At 44.3% G+C, this 22,910-nt stretch overlaps 1 long non-coding RNA gene across 1 annotated transcript; it reads right to left on the bottom strand.

Moving 5' to 3' along the window:
- Positions 1-1,278: 1,278 nt before the first annotated feature.
- LOC114775161 (uncharacterized) lies at positions 1,279-5,468 on the bottom strand. Its single transcript, XR_003744985.1, has 4 exons — positions 5,413-5,468; positions 1,705-1,868; positions 1,548-1,608; positions 1,279-1,467 (listed from the first exon to the last, which is right to left on the bottom strand). It is a non-coding gene; the product is annotated as an uncharacterized LOC114775161 (long non-coding RNA).
- Positions 5,469-22,910: the final 17,442 nt, after the last annotated feature.

Below are 22,910 nucleotides of genomic sequence, written 5' to 3'. Positions count from 1 at the left end.
AGAGGTAACTTTTACCCAGAGTCAGTTACCGTGGTAACTTACTCTGTGAACCTAACCTGGTCAGGAACCTGTTTTATTCTCTAAACTAATGGAAGCTTACTGTAGAATATCGGGTATGCGGAGCATATTAGTAAGGCCACTGTATGCAGAGCTGTACAGAAAGTGTGCTTCGCTCTGAAACGCTGCACATTTGTGTAGTGTTTCCTGGCCACAAACCCCTGGGAGTCATCAAAGAGGAATTTTACAGAATTGCTGGTCTGTAGTGTTCAAATGTTTTTAATATGAAAAAATATATATGTTCAGTTAATGAAATTTTGCTGTGCCCTCTGAAAGTAACCTAATATTCAAAATTACCTTCAGGATTTCCCAATGTGGTTGGATGCATTGATGGCACGCATATCTTTCCTATCTTTGCACCAAGTGAAAATGAGGCATACTATGTTAACAGAAAGTCAATCCACAGTATTAATGTGGAGGTACACTGAGTTACATGCAGTTTAGAATGGTGAAATACCATATAGCAATACTATATCTCATATCTTATTCTTTCCACTGTGAAGATCATATGTGATGCTGCACATATTATCACCAATATTGAGGCCAAGTGGATCGGCTCTGTTAATGACTCACGAATATATATTGTGAGTCTACCCTAAGCAGTGGTAAGTAAATGTATGCATTACACACTTGGGCACTTCAATGCAGCACTAAACCAATGTAAACTTTTTTTACAGCTGCTTTTAAAGCAGTTGACTGCTTTCTACTGGGGGATAGGGGCAACCCATGCCAGCCTACACTGGTAACCCCTTACCCAGAGCCTGAACAAGCACCACAGCATTGATTCAGTGTGGCACATAGTAAAACTAGAGGCAGTGCCAGTGCCTACGTCACCTCAGGGTCACCCCTGAGAGGGCCTGCGGCATCAATGTGGCATGTGTAGTTCTCCATAATATTGCCATTTTTAAAGGGGAACAACAGCCTGCCCTACACATACATGACCCAGGGGAAGACCCCATCCACACTGCAGATTTCCAGGATAGAAGCGTGGTCCAAGACCGTATAAGCAACTATTCATTCTCTGATTAATTCAGCCACCACCACAAAAAAGAAAATTAAAGAAAAAATAGGTCACAACAATTTATTTGGTCTTTATTCCCTACAAATTAAAAAGCAACTGTTAAAATTCTATATTCTTTCCAAACTTTTATATAATCCACTAATCACAATACACACCTTAACTGTAGCTTGTGTTTCAGAATCTCGATTTTAGGACCTGTCGATTGTTTTTTTCTATTTGTTTAAGCAGATGCATTCTATATAACTTCTTTACTGGTAACTGAAAATACAGTAGATTAGGGTTACATTATGTTGTACATGACTTCCATTTAATTAAACTCTGGCGTTTACGGTACATCACTGAACTGTGCTCTCTGGATCAGCAGAAATGGTGTCCTCATCCCCTACATCCTGAGAAGATGAGCATTTGGTTTAGCACACTTTATAATATTACGTACCCAACTCAATACACCAGAAATTAGGACACTTACAACTGCCTGGGTTTCTGTTAAGACAGGAGGATCCGCAAAAGGCAGACATTGCCATCAGAATCTTTTGAGACCAATCCAAAAATGAAAGAAAATAAGTACATTTTATATATGTGTGTGTGTGTGTGTGTATGGGTGTGGGTGTGTGCAGCCCTCTTACATTTGTGTCCTGGGGAGTGACTGGCTCTGATGAACACCCTACAGGAATTCCCTCAGCCACTGGCCTTCCAGAGTTCAGACTCAGGGCCATCTCCTCAGCATTTGTGAGTGGTGGTGGCGCAGGGCCTCCCCCAGTCTGGCGAGCGTCTGCCTTCTTTCTGTTGGCTGAAGAGACATCAAATGAAAAAGAGCACTGTATGAAAACGGCATTAGACATTTATTGCCATTTACATAAGTGTCATTTGTAAAATAAAAAAATACCTACATCCATGACATGCTCAAACCTTACCTGATTGAATTATGTTACAATTAGATTCAATACCATAGTTTTTCACTACTGGCTCTCAACCCCCCTCCTGCAGGAGGCTTCCCCTCCTGCTTCCCCACCTGCGGCCCCACCAGCACAAAGAAATGTCACCACAAATGTGAGTGTCGCATGTTATTGTTTTAGGGGGCCAGGACACATAGCCAGAGTCTATCATGCAGAGCTATGTGGTACAGCCAGAGGATGGCAGAAACGGACAATATATACTGTGTATATTGTGTTATTGATAAACCTCTCTTGACCAAATGAGGCGAAATATTTTGAGAAAAAATATTAATTCATAAATTACACTTCTCTGACGTGTCAATGATTTATTAATGAATTTCATGTCATAATATTGCAGATACTTCTTGTATGTTTTCTGTCTATATTATGAGCCATTGCTTCAAGTTGTGGGAATAGGCATAGAGACAACTTCTGGCCCACAAGGTGGCATCATAGTCTCATTTTTGTGATTAACTTCCCCACCTATTTCTTCTGTGTCCTGATCGACCTGCTTCACCTGCTTGCATTTAATTGAATTCAGCAGACACAATACAGCAAATTACGGCAAACTGCTTCTCTTTCTCTTGTCTTGCAATTTTTGAATTTTCTATGATGTTTCACATCATAAAGGTTTATGAAAAAGCGAGAGCAATTACACATTTTCTGTATTAATTGTGGAATTGACATTTACAGCTGCTAAAACTGAAATCACAACCTGTCAGAATGTATTAAAAAATAAAACATTGAATGTATGCTTACATTTAACGTTTTTGCATTTTATATTAGCCAAATGGTTATTATTATCTCTCAGTACTTGCACTATCTTTTGTGCACTGTGTGCTGTGTATCACAATGACAATCACTTCACTTTCACTTCACTTAAAATCAGCCTCTGCAGTGCCCTGCACCTTCACACAGCCTATTAAGAACTTGCTGGGGCTCACATCCTGGTCAATTCTTCAGGTAAACTGCGATTGTCAGCCTGTTAGCCCATGTGTTTCATCAAATCTCTTTTGAGATTTGGGGTCCTCAGTCCTTCTCTCATGATAGCGAAATATAGCAGAATACTAGAAGACCTAGTTGACATCAACAGTGATTTTGCAATGATTTAGAAATCGCACAAAAATCTCTTATTCAGCAAGTACAGCCTGATTATTCCATGTTAAAAAACGTCAAACAGGAACCAGAAGATGGCAGTAAAAGGCAGTGCTTGAAGTGGGAAAGCAGTATGACCATTCTTCATTTTTAAGGATTTTAAATTTTAAATGGAAAATTGTATCTTCACCACAATGAAGTTATGCACTTTTAAAATATGGGGGAAAAGCCTCAAGTCAGAGACCTCAGAGTTCTCTCCTGGCCTTCTGTCTGTACATGACAATTTAGTTTTCTATGTATTTAAAGCTTGCTAAGGATGCGCCAGAAGATGTTTGTAATTTTTTCACATTTATTACATGCAGAGTGCAAACATGACACCAGGCAGGAGCCTGGACCTCAAAAATGAATGGGGCCACCAAGCACAATTTATAACGCCCCATTCTTATTTGTGTTTCTCTGCGGCTGCTGCAGCAGCACGCAGTCTGCGGGGACCCTGCATGCCACCTGTTGACGTGGCAGAACCATGATACTAAAATTGGGATATGCATAAATGATTTCCAGACTTGTTAGTTTTCCAAATCTATATGCTTGCCGAACATGAATGCCATGTTTTACAATTACAAAAAACTCCCTATGTTCTGTCTTTGGTGCTTTTGGTATATTTAATCTTTTGTCTAATAACTATGCCATGGCGTGTGAAGGAGGTGCAAATGCCTGACAAAGAAAATTGTGATTTAAGTGCGAATAAACTGAAAACAAAGAAAGCAAACGAACACTGAAACAGAAAAGCATCATGGACAGTGAGACATCAAAAATGCAGGACAAAAGTGTGAAGGAGAAAACCAACATATAAAGAGTTCCATCGAGCAGCAAGTTGGGGTGATTAAAACCTGGCGAGTCCAAGGCTGCTGTAGCAACCCTTGGATCCCAAAAGTGATCCCTTAAAGTTTTCTTTGCTTTATTCAAAATTCATGAAAAAAGCAGGAATTCTTCACACACATACTTTTGCTCTCATCTCTTGCACAACCTTCAGGAGTACAGGAATGGCTTCAAATCCTGTAAACAAGATCTTTGTGTACGAGAATCTTAACTTTACAGGCCTAAGCCGGTCTATCGGGGTGAATACATCTTCTATGAGGAGGGTGAATATCCAACAGTGGAGTGGCATGATGCCATTTCTTCAATGGAAAAAGTGAAAGAGAATCTGACAAATCCTCAGATAATGTTGTATGAACATCCACACTATGGGGGTAAGAGTATTACCCTCAACTGCGAGACCAACATATGTTTTGGCAGTTTCAATGATATGATTTCTTCCTGCCGAGTGGACAGAGGAGCATGTGTCCTCTATGAGCATTTAAACAGAGGTGGAGGTTCAATTGTGGCCAGAGTTGGACAACTACGTCCCAAGTGTCTTGGGTTCGTCCCATTAAACCTGGGAGACCAAAGATAAGAGCAGAGCTCCTCTGGGACAAAAAGGAGGAAAACACCAAATCAGTCGTCATTGACTCCATCTGTTGTTTGAATTGTGGAAAACGTGAGCAGACCTTCTCCTCTAAGCTCAGTTGGGAGTATGAAGGTTCTGTTACTGAGAGCTTCAACTTCAGCAATGCTACACAGATAAGTGTGGGAATGTCATTTGGGTTTGATATTGGTTTAGTGAAGTAAGAAGTCAATGTGTCTGTGAGTAACACTTTCACTGTGGAGAAGGGGAGCAGCAACACCAAGACGGAAAAGAAGGGTGTGAAGATTTCCCTACCAGCCACCATTCATCCACACACTAAGCTCACTGTGAATGTTGTGAGAAAAGAGGTGGATGTGAAGCTTCCAGTCAAGATAACGATCCAGTCAGGCTACAGCTCTTCGACTGAATACGGGGAATACAGGTGCCAGGCTGGTAACTCGATCTTGGCTGAATACCAAGAAGAGGACATTTAAGATGGCAGGAGGAGTCAAGAAAATAAAGCATTATAACTATATCATATACACTGCAAACTTAATACTGTCACATGATTTCGTCATGTGACCGGGAGTAACACGGAAACGAGGTAACGTGACTCCTATATATTAGGCTGGAGAGCAGCTGCAAATTGCTCAGTCATTGAATGACGCACGCCATTCGACTCGGCTCCGAAAACCCGCTCCCAGTAAGACCGTACCTGTCCTCTCTGTTCTCCTGACCCTCGAACTCCTTCCTGTCGCCCTGTCCTGCCCTGTATCGTGTCTTAATACGCGAACGACAACATCAGTGTGGTGTTGTGGCTTGCGCCGTCCCCGTTCGCAGATTAACGTGGAGGAACTTACCTGCCTCCCTGCGTCCCACCGCACTGAGGTCTCTCGTTTCCTCCTACACGTCTCTCTCGTTCTGGTCCCGGTTCGCGTTACAGAATGACAGAGCCCCAACTACGCGCTTCACAACTCGCTGCTTTATGCGATCGAATAGCGCGGCAGGAGAATCTTTTTGGAAGTCTGTCGCAGGAGGTTCGCTTCCTGCGGTAGCGCGTTCATGAGATGACTGCCGCGCACCGAGACCATGAAGCGGCGAGTGCGGCGCAGAGCCCTCGCCCCCCCGCGGTTCCCGAACCCAGTTTGCCGCTCCCGGAGCGCTGGAACGGGACCGAGGGGAGCGGCGAGGTGCTCCTCACCGCTCTCTCGTTGATTTTCGAGCTGCAGCCTAGCCGCTACCCCAGTGCCCGGTCCCGAATCGCCTTACTCCTAACCCGGCTCGGTGGTTCCGCAGCAGAGTGGGCGGCTGCGCGAATTAGTTCCCCCAGTTCTGCGTCTCTCTCATATGCCGAATTCGTGGAGGAATTAAAAATCACCTTCTGTCATCCGGACGGTGTGGAAGACGTCGCGTCACAGCTGTACCATCTGCGCCAGGGTTCCTCATCAGTCAGCCAGTTTACCGCCAGATTCCGGACCCTGGCTGCAAAGACTCCGCTGGGCGACCACGCCCTCCGGATGATGTACTATGAGGGACTGGCCCCACGAATTCGTGGTGAGATGGTCAGCCGGGAGATGCCAGCAACGTATGAGGCCCTCATACAACTCGCGATGCGGATTGATCGCCACCTGCTGGCACTCCCGAAAACTGCGGCCCCCACTCCGACCCTGCATCAGACCCCTCGACCGCCTCTATCACCACTTCCGCCCACCGTCACTCCTCCAGACCATAGGGGGGAACCCATGCAGCTGGGACGGACAACCCTCACGCCTGAAGAGAAGCAACGGCGTTTTCGGGAGGGTTTGTGTGCATACTGCGCTTCCCCCTCACACATCCGCCTGACCTGCCCTATTCGTCCGGGGAAACAGGACGCCCAGCAGATCAGCACGGCGCGGCCAGCTAGGCCCCTTCCTCCACATCTGATGCCACCGACCTCCCGACTCACTCTCCCGGCCGTCCTGGAATGTAATCAGCGAGTCATCTCCACCACAGCCTTTGTGGATTCCGGGGCGGCTGGAAATTTCATAGACCACTCCTTCATCCGACAACATCACATTCCCCTGGAACTCCTCCCAAGTCCTCTCACAATCACCTCCGTGGATGGTCATCCTATCTCCGCAGGACCCATCATTCACCGCACGGTCCCTCTTCATCTCCGGCTCGACTCGCATGTGGAGAAGATCCAGTTTTTTATGACCAATATTATCACCTCACCACTCCTCCTCGGGTTCCCCTGGCTGTCCCTCCATGAACCCCACCTTTCCTGGTCATCGGGCGTGGTGTTGGAGTGGGGAGCGCACTGCCATCGCCATTACCTTCTGCCACAGCCCTCCCCGTCTGCCTCCTCGAACTCAGAACCGACCCGTCTTGTCCTAGACCATGTCCCCTCCTGCTATCACGATCTAGTCGCCGTCTTCAGTCCAGCCAAAGCTGCCCAGCTGCCTCCCCACCGACCAGGCGACATGGCCATTGACCTGCTGCCAGGAACCACTCCCCCGAAAGGACATCTCTACTCCCTCTCGAAGGCAGAGCAATTGGCCATGGAGCGGTTTGTGGCAGAGGCGCTTCAAAAGGGCACCATCCGCCCATCGACTTCCCCGGCCGCGGCAGGGTTCTTCTTTGTGACCAAGAAGGATGGTGGCCTGCGAACGTGTGTGGACTATCGTGGACTCAATAAAATCACAGTCAAAAATCGAACACCTTTACCTTTAACCAACACCGCCCTTGACGCCCTCTCGGGAGCGAAATACTTCACGAAGTTGGATCTCAGGTCGGCCTACAATCTGATTCGTATCCGAGAGGGCGACGAGTGGAAAACCGCCTTCATCACCCCCACTGGTCATTTTGAATCCCTTGTCATTCCATTCTGTAAAAAACCACACACATGAAGACCATGTGGCGAGGAGAAGAGAATAGAGCGTGTAGAAAAAACTCTTTCTCCCTCCACACAAAGCACTGTATTCAACCACTCCAATTTGATGTTACCTGGCAGAAAGAGGCATGGCACAACAGAGGTTAAAAATGAACAGTTTCTAATTTATTAACATCGGTAAATAATTATTGTAGTTACATGTGAATATTGAATGTAAAAAGGTACCAAGGTTACAGAGAAAGTAAACATGAGAAGAAAGGGTAAAGAGGGAGAAGAGAAAGAGAAGGGAAGATAAAAGCCCCAGAAGCCTTCCGGCTTCTGAGGGAAAAACCCCCCTGAGCAAGATAGCTCAGAGGCCTCCTTTTCCACATGTGCGCAGACCTTTATACCCCTGGCCTACAGGAAGTTGTCACTGTCCTACAGGAAGTTGTCACTGGCCTACAGGAAGTTGTCACTGACCAATCAGAACCTGTTGTTTCTGATGTCACGCCCCCGGTGCCTCCCATTTGGTGAAGACAAAGAGGGTGGGCGGTCCTGACGGCTGATACTTCGCACGTTGATGTCGGACAAAAGGCATGTAAAAACCGGGGTGTCGAATCTTCACCCTCAACCATCGACACAGGAATGTCACACTTCCCCCTGCAGACATCTGTTATGCAAGACAAATCAGGCTCCCGCGATGAGGCCATTCAAGCGTTTCAATCTTTGTGTCGTCATTTCACCACCGCTCCCATTCTTCAACACCCAGATCCTACCCTTCCGTTTGTTGTAGAAGTGGACGCGTCAGAGGTGGGTGCTGGCGCCGTCCTCTCTCAACGCGGTCCGGACCGGAAATTGCACCCGTGTTGCTTCTTCTCGCGGAAGTTCACCCCTGCACAGCGGCGATACGGGGTGGGGGACCGTGAGCTGCTGGCAGTCAGGTGGGCCCTCGAGGAGTGGCGGCACTGGCTGCAAGGCAGTGACACCCCCTTTCTGGTCTGGACCGATCACCAAAACCTCATATCAATCAAAGCTACCAAACAACTGAATCCCCGCCAGGCGAGGTGGGCATTATTTTTCGAGCAATTCAACTTTCAACTCTCCTACCGTCCCGGATCCAAAAATCAAAAGGCCGATGCTCTTTCCCGTCAACACGCCCCAGACTCACCATCCTCTGACCCCGAACCCGTCCTTCCTCCTCATCGCATCCTAGGCCCTCTCCGGTGGTCCCTCGAGACGAAGGTCCGGGCGGCCCAGGCATCCGACCCTGGCCCAGACAACACCCCACCCGGGTGCCTGTACGTCCCAAATACCTGCCGGCCTGATGTACTGCATTGGGGCCATTCCTCCGTCCTCTCAGGCCATCCAGGACGCCAACGGACCCTCTCCTTCATTCGCCGAGCATTCTGGTGGCCTTCAGTACGGCGGGACGTACAGGCCTACGTGGATGCCTGTGACGTCTGCGCCCGGGCTAAGACTCCCAACACTCCGGCTGCTGGGCCCCTGCGTCCCCTTCCCATTCCTCATCGCCCCTGGACCCACCTCGCCTTGGACTTCATCACCGGCCTCCCTGAAGCTAGTGGTATGACCACCATCCTGACCATAGTGGATCGTTTCTCCAAAGCGGTCCACTTGGTCGCCCTGCCCGGCCTACCGTCCTCTGCCACAACCGCTGACCTCGTGCTTCAACACGTGGTCTGCCTCCATGGGTTCCCCCAAGACATCGTCTCTGATCGGGGACCCCAATTCGTCTCAGCTGTGTGGAAGGCGTTCTGTCGCCTTATTGGATTGACCTGCAGCCTCTCCTCTGGCTACCATCCCCAGACCAACGGTCAGGTGGAGAGGGCCAACCAACAGCTGGGACGATACCTGCGGTGCTTTGCGTCAGAACGCACCTGGCCCGGGTTTCTCCTGTGGGCGGAGCTGGCCCACAACCTGCAAGTCTCCTCCGCCACCGGCCATAGTCCCTTTGAGATCTGCCATGGATATCAGCCCCCCATCTTCACGCACCAGGTGCCTGCAGGCGGGGTCCCCTCGGCCCGTCAGATGATCCGCGGTTGCCAAAAGGCCTGGAAATCTGCGAGGTCGGCCCTCCTCATCGCCTCCCGAAGGATGTCCACCCAGCACGATCGCCGGCACCCTCGTCGACTGCACTTCCGAGTGGGACAAAGGGTGTGGCTGTCCACCAAAGACCTACTTCTCAGGACTGAGTCACACAAACTGTCCCCTCGATACATCGGACCATTCCAGATCCTCAGTCGGATCAACCCCCTCACATACCGTCTCCAACTCCCTCCTGCCATCCGCGTCCATCCTGTCTTCCATGTCAGTAAACTCAAACCCTTTGTCCGATCCTCGCTTCATCCTCCGGCTCCGGATCCGCCACGCATCGTCGACGGGGGACCCGCCTACACTGTGGAGCGCATTATTGCCTCTCGCCGCAGAGGTCTGGGTGGTCCAGTACCTGGTGCATTGGACCGGCTATGGACCAGAAGAACGGTCGTGGATCCCGAGTCGTTTCATCCTGGACCCTTCTCTGGTGACTGAGTACCGGCAGCGTACCGCCGCCGCTCCGGGGCCGTCGGGGGTCGGCCCTGGAGGGGGGGGGTACTGTCACATGATTTCGTCATGTGACCGGGAGTAACACGGAAACGAGGTAACGTGACTCCTATATATTAGGCTGGAGAGCAGCTGCAAATTGCTCAGTCATTGAATGACGCACGCCATTCGACTCGGCCCCGAAAACCTGCAACCCAGTAAGACCGTACCTGTCCTCTCTGTTCTCCTGACCCTCGAACTCCTTCCTGTCGCCCTGTCCTGCCCTGTATCATGTCTTAATACGCGAACGACAACATCAGTGTGGTGTTGCGGCTCGTGCCGTCCCCGTTCGCAGATTAACGTGGAGGAACTTACCTGCCTCCCTGCGTCCCACCGCACTGAGGTCTCTCGTTTCCTCCTACACGTCTCTCTCGTTCTGGTCCCGGTTCGCGTTACAAATACTAGTTAAACATAAAATACTTCTTAATTTTTTACTTTGTAATCTTATAATGTCATAACCTATGAATCATTTATTGATTTTATTTATTTATTTTTTGTGTTCAATTTCAATGTATTTACTGTCTTATTATTTTTTCCCAATGAAAATGATATAACCCTGTTTTGTAACCCTCGGTGCAACTTCTCAAAAATATTCATACACTCAACATTGGCTCATTTTGAAAGTATTCTGCTTCAAGGGCCACAGCAAAAATGGGTATGGCAAGTCAGGATACAACATGCAGATTTTTTTTTTTATATTTGCTTGTAAAAAGATGACCCAACTTACAGTGAGGGGTTTTACCATTATGAAGCCACAGAGAATAAGCACAGCATATTTATTCAATGTCTGTGTCAAAAACCTGCAAACACAGCACATGGGGCACACAACTAAATGAGCCCTCTGCATTTAACCATCACCCTTTGTGAGCAGTGGGCAGGCATGAAAGGCGCCCGGGAAAAAGTGTGTCATTAGACATTCTAAAGAAAAACTGCATGTACCAAGAAACTGATCAAACTGAGCAGAGATCCAACACCCGAGAGTGCGTTGAGGGTGGTGTGAGTGTTAGGGGGGTCTGTTTCTTGATTGCTATCTTGTTGATGCTGTGGTAGTCAGTGCAGGGCCTTAACTCAACATCCTTCTTAAAACCAAAAAAAGAACCCTGCCGCGGCCGGTAAAGAGCCTCAGCCACAAATTGCTATATGGTCTTATTCTTGGATTTTAAGAGGGTGGAAGATGTGGTGGAAAGGGTGCTGCCTTAAATGGACAGAAGATGGCAGCCAGAACATGCGGAGTTACGGAGCAGTGCAAGGAGGCTGGTGAAATCACCATTGTTTTATTCTGAGACAGCGTTTCTTGTAACACCAACAGATTTTACTACTTGCGTGAAAAACACATAAGGAAAAGGCAAGACACAAACACAAGTAAGATGTCTGGACCAATCATCAAAACCTAATCACCATCAAAGCTTCCAAGCAACTCAATCCCTGTCAGGCGAGGTAGGCCATTTTCTTCGAACAATTCAACTTCCAACTATCTTACCGTCCCTCACTGTCCCGACAGCACGCTGCAGATTCCTTATCCTCTGACCCCGAACCCATTCTCCCACCTCATTGCATGTTAGGTCCTCTCCGGTGGTCCCTGGAGACTAAGGTCCGGGCTGTCCAGACGTCCGACCCTGGCCTGGCCATTATATAGATGTACCTATTGTAATTTGCATAAAGCTGGTGTGAATTATTCCATGTTAAATGTATTAAATTAAACATTTGACTTTGTTGCATCAGGTTTTAATTAACATTAACATTTATTTTCTGGTACTTAGGTATATATGGAGGGCTGCATCAAGAGGGGCATAAATTCTTTATGCAGAGAACCTCCCTTGTTGATCTACTGTGGCAACTCCTAACAGGGAAAGTGGAAGGGAGACAACAAATCCAAAAAAATTCCAATGCCTATGAGTATCATAAGATCAGCATCATGCATTTTGACTGTAGATAGGCATTCAGTTAAGTTTCACTGTACACATGACAATAAAACAGGAATTCGAATTTGGAGAAATGTTAACAGGACAAGCACAAACTTCTGAAAGAAAACCATATAACCCTGTCTTACAAGCCTCTTTGCACATTATAAGACATACTGATGCACTCAACATTAGCTCATTTTGAAATTATTTTGCTCCAAGTGCAAATATGCTGCATAACAAATCATGATACAACATGCAGGATATTTTTATTCTTGTAAAAGCATGGTGCACTGAGCATGCATGATTGACTTACAGTGAGTGGTTCTAGCTCTGCACAAGCACAAAGAATGATTACAGCACATTATTATTATTATTTAATGTTTCTGTGTCAAAAGTCTGTGGAAACTCAGTATGTTATAACCTTATTCCAAAATTGATTATTATTATTTTTTTCTCTTTTCCACTGAGGGCATTCTAACATTTCTGCAGGATCTGCTGGAGCAAGGTCACTCATTTTCAACTATAAAGGTTTATATGGCAGCTATTTTAGTTTGTCATGTTGGTATTGATGGTTGATGGTTAAGGTCATTTCGTACAAAACTGCATTGCTGCTGGCGTGGACATCAGCCATGCGAGTGGGTGACCTCACCTGAGGTGTATGCACTTTGCACCTGGTGATACTAAGGCCTCGTTTACACTGTCAGTTAAACGTGACCCAATCCCGATTTTTTGCGACAGATCGGATCTGTTCCATGATGGTGTAAAGTGTAAACACGTGCATTTGAATATTTTGAGATCGATTTCAGGCCTCGTTCATATGTGGAAATAAATCAGATATAAATCAGATGTGCCAATGCGACTGTAAATAGGCAGATCGGATTTTCGTAGACATTGCATTCTGTACGTCATTAAAACTGTGACAATTTAGTACTTCATTTTGGTTTAATGATGTCAAACAACAACAAACAGAAGAAACATGGAGGAGGAAAGTGCAGAGCAGTGGTCGATGGCTGAAGTTACATGCCTTCTTAGCCTGTAGGGAGAATAGTCAGTTCAAGCTAAAATTAAAGGCTCCTACAGAAACAAATCTTTTTTTGAGGATATTTCGGCTGCAAAGGAATATGCTGATTCTAAAAAGATGAGCCAATGTTAGATAGCCCGAACCTTTTGCAAGCCACCACAGAGCAACCCCGACGCGCATCTGCAAAGGGATAGCCCGGCGAAATGTTGTGTCGTTGTAAGAGAGAAATGAAAACGTTGACACAGCAAATCGTAAGTTGGCTTGATCATTCTAAAATTTTGGACCCACTGCTCCTCGCTAAAGCCCGCCACAATATTCTCCCACCAATCCTGAGATCTCTCACGCACCAAGACATTCCTCTGTATGGTCGAGGCCATAATAACTGAAGCATATGCGCAATAATTGCCCTTTTCCTTCTTCTCCGCCTCAAAGTCATCGTATTATTTGGCAAACTTTGCATATATCGCAGAGCTAGTATTAAGCATATTTTCACATTCGTCCATCTTGGCTACTGTGTGGCAAGTGTAAACAAGTGAATTGGATATGGGTCACAATTAACAAAAACGTGTAAAAAGAAGGTAAAAAAAATCAGACATCGGCAACAAATAATAATTGAGCATCAAGATCTGCAGTGTAAACAAGGATTAAAATTACAAATCTGGCCTATGTGCCTGAAGATATGCCAAAGTCTTTCAGTTCTTTGCCATTCGAGCTGCCCTCCCTCCCTCTACCACCTTTTGTGACGGACATGGAGAGGTGCCTTCATCTGCTCTGCCCATTTTGAACATTGCAGGCGTATGTGCTTCGTACTCAGGCTTTCCGGTCATGTGAGCAGCTGTTTGTCTGCGAAGCCAGGGGAGAGGCCAGCCTCTGTCAAGATTCAAGATTGGTCTATTGTCAGTACAACTGTCTGGCCTCTGTGTCTGTCACATGAGATTGTGGAGGCCAGCTTCTTGGCTTTTAGTTGCAAGGGAATGGTCCCACCAGATGGGGTTAGGGAATACTCTACCACCTCCATATAATGCTGTACATTAAATCAAAGAAATTAATTACCAGGAACAGGACAGACATGGACAAAAAGTTAATTAAAAATAAAGAATAAAAAGAAAACAGAGTAAAAGAGAAAACATGCAGCTATTTGAATTAAATTCAATAATTGAATTAAACATTTAAGGCAACATAGTAAAAGAGTTAAGAAAGGACTGCCTAAGAAAGCAAATAAAACACTGCATAAGAACACTGTATATGAACCACCTCACACTGGGTTAAAAGCCAGGATGTGAGTTTTTTTAAACAAGATTTAAACAGTGATTGACGGCGGCTGTCTGACACTGATTGGTAGGTCTTTTAATAATTGTGAGGCAAAAGCTGCCATTAAATTGATAAGCACAAGTAATGTAGAGTTCCCAGAATCATTTGTTAAGAGAATGTCATTAAAAACTGTTAACAGAGCTGATTCTGTACTGTGATGTGATTTAAACCCATTTCTGGTAGGTAGTAGCCTAGTGGGTAACACACTCGCCTGTGAACCAGAAGACCCGGGTTCAAATCCCATTTACTACCATTGTGTCCCTGAGCAAGACACTTAACCTTAAGTTGCTCCAGGGAGACTGTCCCTGTAAATACTGATTGTAAGTCGCTCTGGATAAGGGCGTCTGGTAAATGTCCAAATGTCCAAATGTTCTGTTCAAAAAGGGCTGTAGCTGGACATGAACAACCCACTATGCCACCACTGGCTCATTGGTACAGAAACCGACTGAATTGACTGAAATTTGGTCCAAGTAGGTAAATATTATGCATCATGAATATGTATCATGACAATATGAACAGAGACAAGGAGGGACACATGGGCCAGACTAATGTGCAACAAAGTTTTATTTACAGTGCGGGATGTGATGTATGCAATCAATCCAAATAGTGCTTTTTACACACCACCATTAAACCCTCAACCACTCACGAACTATATACAACACCGGCACAGAGCCAGACACTCTAACAAAGGGGAATCCACGCACATACCAATACACACACTGGCAGAGGAGGGTACACGTAGAAGGAAGAGCCAACATTAAAGTAAATAACAAAGCACAATGAACAAACAACAATTCCAATCTCTCCCCTCTGAGCAGTACGCTACCGTCTTCCTGTTTCAGGCCTCCTCTTATCTGGCCTCCTGGCATCTGAAGACTAGCCACCAGCCCATGGGAAGAGCACTCCTGCCCCTTCCGGGCTTAAAAAAAAAAAGAAAGCACACACACACACACACACACACACACACACAAAAACAACAGAAAGACAATCAGACACAAAAAACCCAGGGAAGTAACAGGGGTGTGAGTAGAACACTGAAAGATTATGGTTGATGCCGTTTAACAAATCTTCAGATATTCAATACGTTTCTCTTTTTTTTTTTTACGTATGTATACCCACAATGCATTACAGCAAGAACCTAGAACTCAGAACATATTGCACAACACACCAATGACACCCCACTATGAGTATGTAAAATTTTCTCCCCCCTCAGCAGGAACAACACAATATAAATAGGACACTGGTGTGGACTACCCAAAACACCAGCATAGCCATTTGGATTATTCTGGTACGTGACAGGCTATGCCTAGGCAGTGGTCAGATTGCAGAGACTAGAGGTCACTCATGAATGCATAGCAGTAGTCCATCGATGAAATCAACACTGTGGAAGAAATATTCTGGGAAATAAGATCTTATGGAGGCTTTAGTTAATGGTTGACTACTTTGGTGCAAACATGCTTATGAGATGATTGGTTCTTTCTTATAAAAAAGAAATCCATTCATCATACTAAGTGCTCACAAAGAGAATGTGTTTTTTTAATGTAACTCAGTGTTTATATTTGCTTTTTATAAACCAGTGTTAATGTATAAATTCTGAACAAAGTTCAGAACCTAACAATGAACAAACTGATAACCTAAGTCTAACACAGATAAGAGCTGTTCAGCTTTTGAACTCCATTGCAAGTTGTAATCGTACCTACCACCACATTTGCAGGCCTACAGCTTCTCTTTCAGTCAACACTTGTGATACCACCATAACAGAATACTTTCAAGGTGCAAATGCAGTTGATAGAGCATTATGAAAATAATTGATTAATTTATTATATGTAATATATATTTTGATTGAAAAGAAATTAGTTATATATCAGCTGTCTCACATATCTAAGGAAATCATTTTTATCTTATATTTTTCTTTTCTAATGTAAAGAAATACACACAAGCCCTATATTTTAAATAGTGGTGGGCCGTTATTCGCGTTAATGTGCTGCGTTAACGTGAGACTCTTATCGGGCGAAAAAAAAAATATCGGTCGTTAATCTATTCACAAAGTTGGGTTGGGAGCTGGATCTATACTACGCAAGCTATTTTGCCGGAGTTAAATGGTTACACTAGATTTATAAGTATATTTCTTCTTTCTTGTGTCTTTTAGTTTCTTATTTCCTAAAGACTTTTATTTTGTTTCTGAGACCCGGTTTAGTTCTCTTGGACACATGGTGTGAGTTGTGAGGTGCGTGGGGTTTGTGTGCCAAAAGTAATTTCTTTCATTTAAATTTATGTACATATTAGGAATATTTTGCATTTTATGTTCTTTTAATACTGTATATTGTAGAGAGAGGTGCAGAAAGACGCGATGTTCTGACGCAACCTTGCTTTTTGTACAGGAATGCAGTATTGTAAATTGTGAATGCTATATGTTAATGTTCAGTTCTCTTGGACACATGGCGTGAGTTGTGAGAGAGAGAGGTGCAGAAAGACGTGATGTATGACGCGATGTTCTGACGAGACCGTGCTTTTTGTACAGAATACACTTTGCACAGACAATCTCTTGGGTGTCAGCTCATCATTTGTGGTTCAAGAAACAAAATCAAAGAGTTACACAACGCAGAAGAAGAACCGCTACACTATGATTACTTTCACCTTGATATTTTATCACGGATGTATACCTAGCCGAATTGCACTGTAGGGGGCGAGAACGAGTCTTTGAACTGTGAAATTATCACATCAAACGTGACGTGGTAACATGGATGGAGCTATTTAACTGAATAAACAGTTGGTAAACACAAGTACATCTTATTGAACATAATTTATTTTCATCACCAATAGAACAGCTTTCTCAAGCAGTTTGTGATGCACTTTGGAAACAGGAGATGAGCCCCTGGTCTAATGCGCACCCGGCTTGAGAAACCTGTTCTCAAAGACTTACTTTTAGTCATTATTTGGGTAGTGCACATATTCTGAATGCCTTCGGCAGAATTCAAATGAGCCATTTTAATATATATTAATCTAGATTGTCAGAATTGACTGCATCTGTGCTCAACACCGGTGGCCAATCCTGACGGTGCATAAACCCCTAGATTTCCGCCCCTTCGAAAGGGACGACATTTTCGTGGACTCTACATGAACTAGACTTTATGTGTTATGTTGTGAGTTCTGGCAATCACCACACGCCTGCGGGTTTGTTTAAATTTATTCCCCTTTATTTCCCGTTTTGGCCACCGCGGCATTCTTTATTTGTGTTTATTGTTTGTTTAATAATAAAAACCCTCTCAGCATATCAAACCTCTGCGCTTCCTTCCCCCGTAAATCCGTAGTCGTGACAAGATTACTCTAGATTAATTACAAGATTACAGTGAGATTAATATAGATTAAGAAAATTAATCTATGACCACCTCTAATTTTAAAACACTCGTCTGATATTACTGGCATGAAAGAGGTATGGCACAATAGAGGTTACAAGAATGAATAGTTTCTAGTTTATTAACACCAGTAGATTACTATTGCAGTTACATGTAAATTTTATATGTAAAAAATGGTACCAATGTTACAGAGAAACCCAACATAAAGGAGAAAGGGATAGAGGAAGAGAGTAAAAAGCCAAAAAACCAAGCTGCAGAGAGGCATAGCGAAAGCAAGACTCAGAAACCCTGGGGAGAACCTCCCAGGCTCCTGATGGAGCAGGAAGTGAAGAGCAACCTCAGTCCACAGGAGAAAACTCTTTTATACATTTGACTTCCAAAAAGTTCCCACAGACCAATCAGGATTTGACCTTGTCTTCCTCATCATGACACCCCAAGCCATTTGCTGGCTTTTGACACCTCTTGTTTGGGGATGTCACAGCTTGACAAAGATTCACTGTGTGAATGCAATGGCGCATGGAAAGTGGTGAAAAGTAGAGATGATGGACCATATGAGGTGCAGGCAGTGTTAGGCTGGATCATGAACGGCTGTTTGTTGAGCCATAGACGTTCTCGCCCGAAAATTCACCCGAGTGCTCCCACCGTGAAGAATAAGGTGGTAAATGCGTGCATATACATATCACCCATTGGCCTTTGAATTTCTAAAAGCATGTTGACAGTCATGTTGACCTTCCCCAAAAATCTACGCAACTCCTGTCTAGTGGTGGGTGTAGGAAACTCTTTGCTTCAAGTGTACGAACTTGACCATGCCCCACCTGATTCCCCAGATAGATAACTGTAGCTTTTCCAAATTCACATTTTGCCAGGTTTAGAGTGAGACGCGTTGACTCGTGTACACGTGTACCGTGTTAAAACTGTACACAGCATCTCCACATGTTCAGACCATTGGATAAAGCTTTGTTCATTAACCGTTGAGGCACGTTCCTTAATCAAAATGGCATTACAATATACTGCAAAAAAAGTTATGGGAGGTTATGAGGACAGAAATGTCTGCAGCTCTTGGAGTTAGTAACTCCTGCCACTACTACAGGCTCTTATGGTTGAAGTCGAGGTGTAACTGGTGAGCATTGTAGAGACCAACAGTTTACTAATGTGTGACGTGCTGGCGATAGCAGCTACATACTGTTTCAAACATGCAGGATGGTGCAGCAGTCTGTAGTGGTATTCTTAACCTGGGAATATTGATGAAAAAACTCTGGCATAATAGGGGTATTGCCAACAAGAGTAGGTGCATTACCAACAATGATGATTGATATGAAGGAAATATGAATAGTGTCACAGTTGCAGATGTTAAAGTACAGCGCAGATTTTTTAAAGCGTGGAATTACAGAGACAGAGACCAGATCTGCACCTGCACCTGATTCAGAGCCCAAATAGCATTCATTCTTTCTGTCTTGGCTTAAGAGAGCAGAAGTACTTCCCTGACCTCAAAAAAGAAAAGAGTCCATTGTCAGGGTGACAGGATGACAAATTAACTTTTTATTTTTTTCTGGCAGGTGCAAAACCTGCAAGAATCAGTGGGATGGATGGTAGAATAACAACAACATTTATTTCTTATATAGCCCCAATACACATACAGTATGTCTCAATGGGTTTTGACAGGCCCTACTTTATAGGTCAAAAGTAGGATTTTGTAGTCAATTCTAAATTTGATGTGTAACCAGTGCAGTGATTGTAAGACTGGGGTGATGTGGTCAAATTTCCTTGTTCTATTTAGACAATCAAAGCAGTGTTTGATAACATGATATAACATTACTGTTATCAGTTACAACACCTTGTGGGAACAAGGAGATCATTTTTCACTTTTTTAAGTCTGGCCAGTGTTCACTTTTTTCAGTATGGAATGGATTATCTCAACCAATGAGAAGTGATCACTAACGCAGATTTCGACAGATTTGAGATGAATATTTGAGATTTATGGATTGTTTGTGTATGAGTGTGGCGTGAAATTTCCCGTCTGGGGAGCTGCATGCAATAAGGAAGTCAACTGAATTGATTTTCCAAGTTTATTTACCATGGCCATGGGGGGGAACTCGCAAGAAGAACTCCCAACTTCCTGATAGCAGTTCACAGCTTTTATACCACGGGACCTACAATGTCGAAACACAAGCTCACCCAGATGGTGCCCATCAGGTCATAGAACCTTCCTTTAATCAGCTTATGTTCCGCTTTTGCATCAACATGAAGCACAGAGAGAATCAACACAGGGAATGCTCGGCTTGTAAGGACCTTTGCAGGTACAAGGACTAGACACATTCAGGCCTGTCCACACGGAAACGATCTCTGAAATGGTTACAATTTCTGTCCAATCTTCGCCTTGCTTCCACATGGAGAGTGGAGCATCCATGAGTTGAATTTATCTTTCCACATCTTTGTGCGGATGGCACAGTGGCTTTTCTGTGAAAGCGCCAGGTATTAGTGTCACGTAACGCCCCGGGAAGGTGATATGTATAGTGTCACATTTATCCGCTGATGAAAAAAGTGATGCGCAGTGAAAATTTTCCGGATGCACTGTAATAGCCATTGCAGAGACAAATTGGTTTCTATTATTTTGTGTTAATTGATGGGAAATGTTGGAATGCTGCCCAACTTTCAGTTTCTCCAGAATGTCAGCCTGTCAGCCTGTACTTTATATCACAGGCCTTCCTATCACACCCCAAGGTTGAGGAAGTTCATATGTAGCTCCTTTTACACAGACAACCCATAGCTGTTGATAAAAACCTACAATTCACAGGACAGCTTATGGTTAAAAATCTCTTCATCATTATTAACAGGCTGTATAACCTGAACTCTGAACAGAGTTCATTGCCCAAACCTACTGACAGCAGTGATGATTCTCATTCATCACCTGTGGACTGCAATGAAGAGAATACTAATAAAGCAGTGTCTATGACAGTTAAAATTTATACACGTTGTGTGAATGGAAAAATGTGAAAGTGATCTTATCTCCTCATTCACACAACGTGTATAAATTTTAACTGTCATACACACTGCTTTGAATGTCCTAAGGTCCTGGTAAGCCAGGTTACAACATGTAGAGTTGTGCATATTTCTCTCATTAGTATTCTCTTCATTGCAGTCCACAGGTGATGAATGAGAATCATCACTGCTGTCAGTAGGTTTGGGCTATGAACTCTGTTCAGAGTTCAGGTTATACAGCCTGTTAAGAATGATGAAGAGATTTTAACCATAAGCTGTCCAGTGAATTGTAGGTTTTTATCAACAGCTATGGGTTGTCTGTGCTTTAAAATCTGCAACTGTGACACTATCAATATTACATTCATATCCGCTATAATACTCCACTGCATATTGTTCTTAATGTGTGTCTTGTTGGTAATGCATCTGCACTTTATCCTTATTGGCATACTGTTTCTATTGTTTTTTGGGTTTTTTTGCAAAAAGCATTTAATTGCATGACACACAATGTATTGTGGTGTAGGGGACATAAACTCTGAATCTAATTTAGAGGTTGCATTGTATATAACTTTGAAATTTTGTACGTTATTTTAGTATAAAAACAGGTATCTGCATGCTTGAAAGCTGCCTTGTTTGGAAAAATGTGAAAGTGATCTTATCTTCTCAAACAAGGCAGCTTTCAAGCATGCATAGCTGTTGATAAAAACTGCATAGTTGTTGCAGTTAGTTGTTGTTAAATCTGCATAGTTATAAAGGGTGGAATTACAGAAACAGAGACCAGATCTCCACCTGGCCCTGATTCAGGGCCCAAATAGCCTGAGGGAAGAAGCTCTTTTCTCACCTCAATGAGAAAGAGTCCATTGTTAGGATGACAAATAAAAAAAAATTCTGGCAGGTGCAAAACCTGCTAGAATCAAAGTAGGATAGATGGTACAAGTACACCAAGCTTTTCATGTGACTAAAAATGTTTTAAAGACAAACCAAACGTGAAGTCAATGGAATTGTCTGTTGACCTGTCAGGATTGATGGCACCTGGACTTATCACCTGTGCCCAATCCGGACAGCGTTTAAAAGCCGGGGATTTCCGCCCCTTTGGGAGCGGCGACACTTTCGTGAACTTGACCTTGCAACTGTGTTAGTATTTTGAGTTCTGGCAATCGCCACATGCCTGCGGGTTAGTTTAAGTTGATTCCCCTTTATTACCCGTTTTTGGCCACCGTGCCATTGTTTATTTGTAATTTTTTATTATTATTAATAATTATTAATAAAATCCCCTTCCCAGCATGTCCTGCCTCTGCGCTTCCTTCCCCCGTCAGCTTGATGTCGTGACAGAATGTCAGAGCTGCAGAAGGGGTGCAGTCTTTTAAAGGTGGTCAGAACTGGCTTCAGCTGTAGCGATCGCCTGGAGCCAAATAAACGGCACGGTGGCCAAAAACGGGTAAAAAAAGGGGGAATCAACTTAAACTAACCCGCAGGCATGTGGCGTGCGGCTTTAAAAACGCTGTCCGGATTGGGCACAGGTGATAAGTCCAGGTGGCGTCATATAGCATATAGCAGGTGTAACCGGTTGAGCATTGTAGAGACCAACAGTTTACTAATGTGTGACGTGCTGGCGGTAGCAGCAGGCGGTGAGTTCATCTGTAGATTCTGTACAGAAAAATGGTACTGTGGGATGTGAAGCAGGAGCTGCTGTTGTGTTTCAAACATGCAGGATGGTGCTGCAGTCTGTAGTGTATTCTTAACCTGGGAATATTGATGAATAAACTCTGGCATAAGGTGCCTTAGCAACAAGACATACATTTAAGAACAATATGGAGTGATTCAGGGCCCAAATATTCTGAGGGAAGAAGCGCTTCGTTATTCTTTCTGTCTTGGCTTTAAAGGAGCAGAAGCACTTCCCTGACCTCAAAAAAGAAAAGAGTCCGTTGTCAGGATGACAGAATGACAAATTAACTTTACATTTTTTCTGGCAGGTGCAAAACCTGCAAGAATCAAAGTGGCATAGATGGTAGAAGTATGCAGACAACATCAACAACATTTATTTATTATATTGGCCCAAACTCCACACAAAAAAGCTCTAGGAGAGAGAAAAAAAGAAAGGAAGAAACGTTGGGAAGGAGTGATACAAAGAGGGACCCCCTTCCAGGGTAGAGTGAGCCTGCAGTGGTGTCAGTGCAGGTTTGTGATTGTCCAATAAGAGAATAAGGCCTACAGTTGTATAGGTGGAGAAGTCCAAAATAGTCCAGTGTCATGGTGTACAATACATGTCCCTTATGATGCTACTGGTCCATCGGAAAATCCCTGAAGCTTTAGTTGTTACGGTGGTGGTGCCTGTGGTGAC

Source organism: Denticeps clupeoides, unplaced genomic scaffold, assembly GCF_900700375.1.
Source record: "Denticeps clupeoides unplaced genomic scaffold, fDenClu1.1, whole genome shotgun sequence".
NCBI classification, from domain to species: domain Eukaryota; kingdom Metazoa; phylum Chordata; class Actinopteri; order Clupeiformes; family Denticipitidae; genus Denticeps; species Denticeps clupeoides.
The sequence above is the reverse complement of the archived record's forward strand: the minus strand, read 5'-3'. Positions and strand labels throughout refer to the sequence as shown.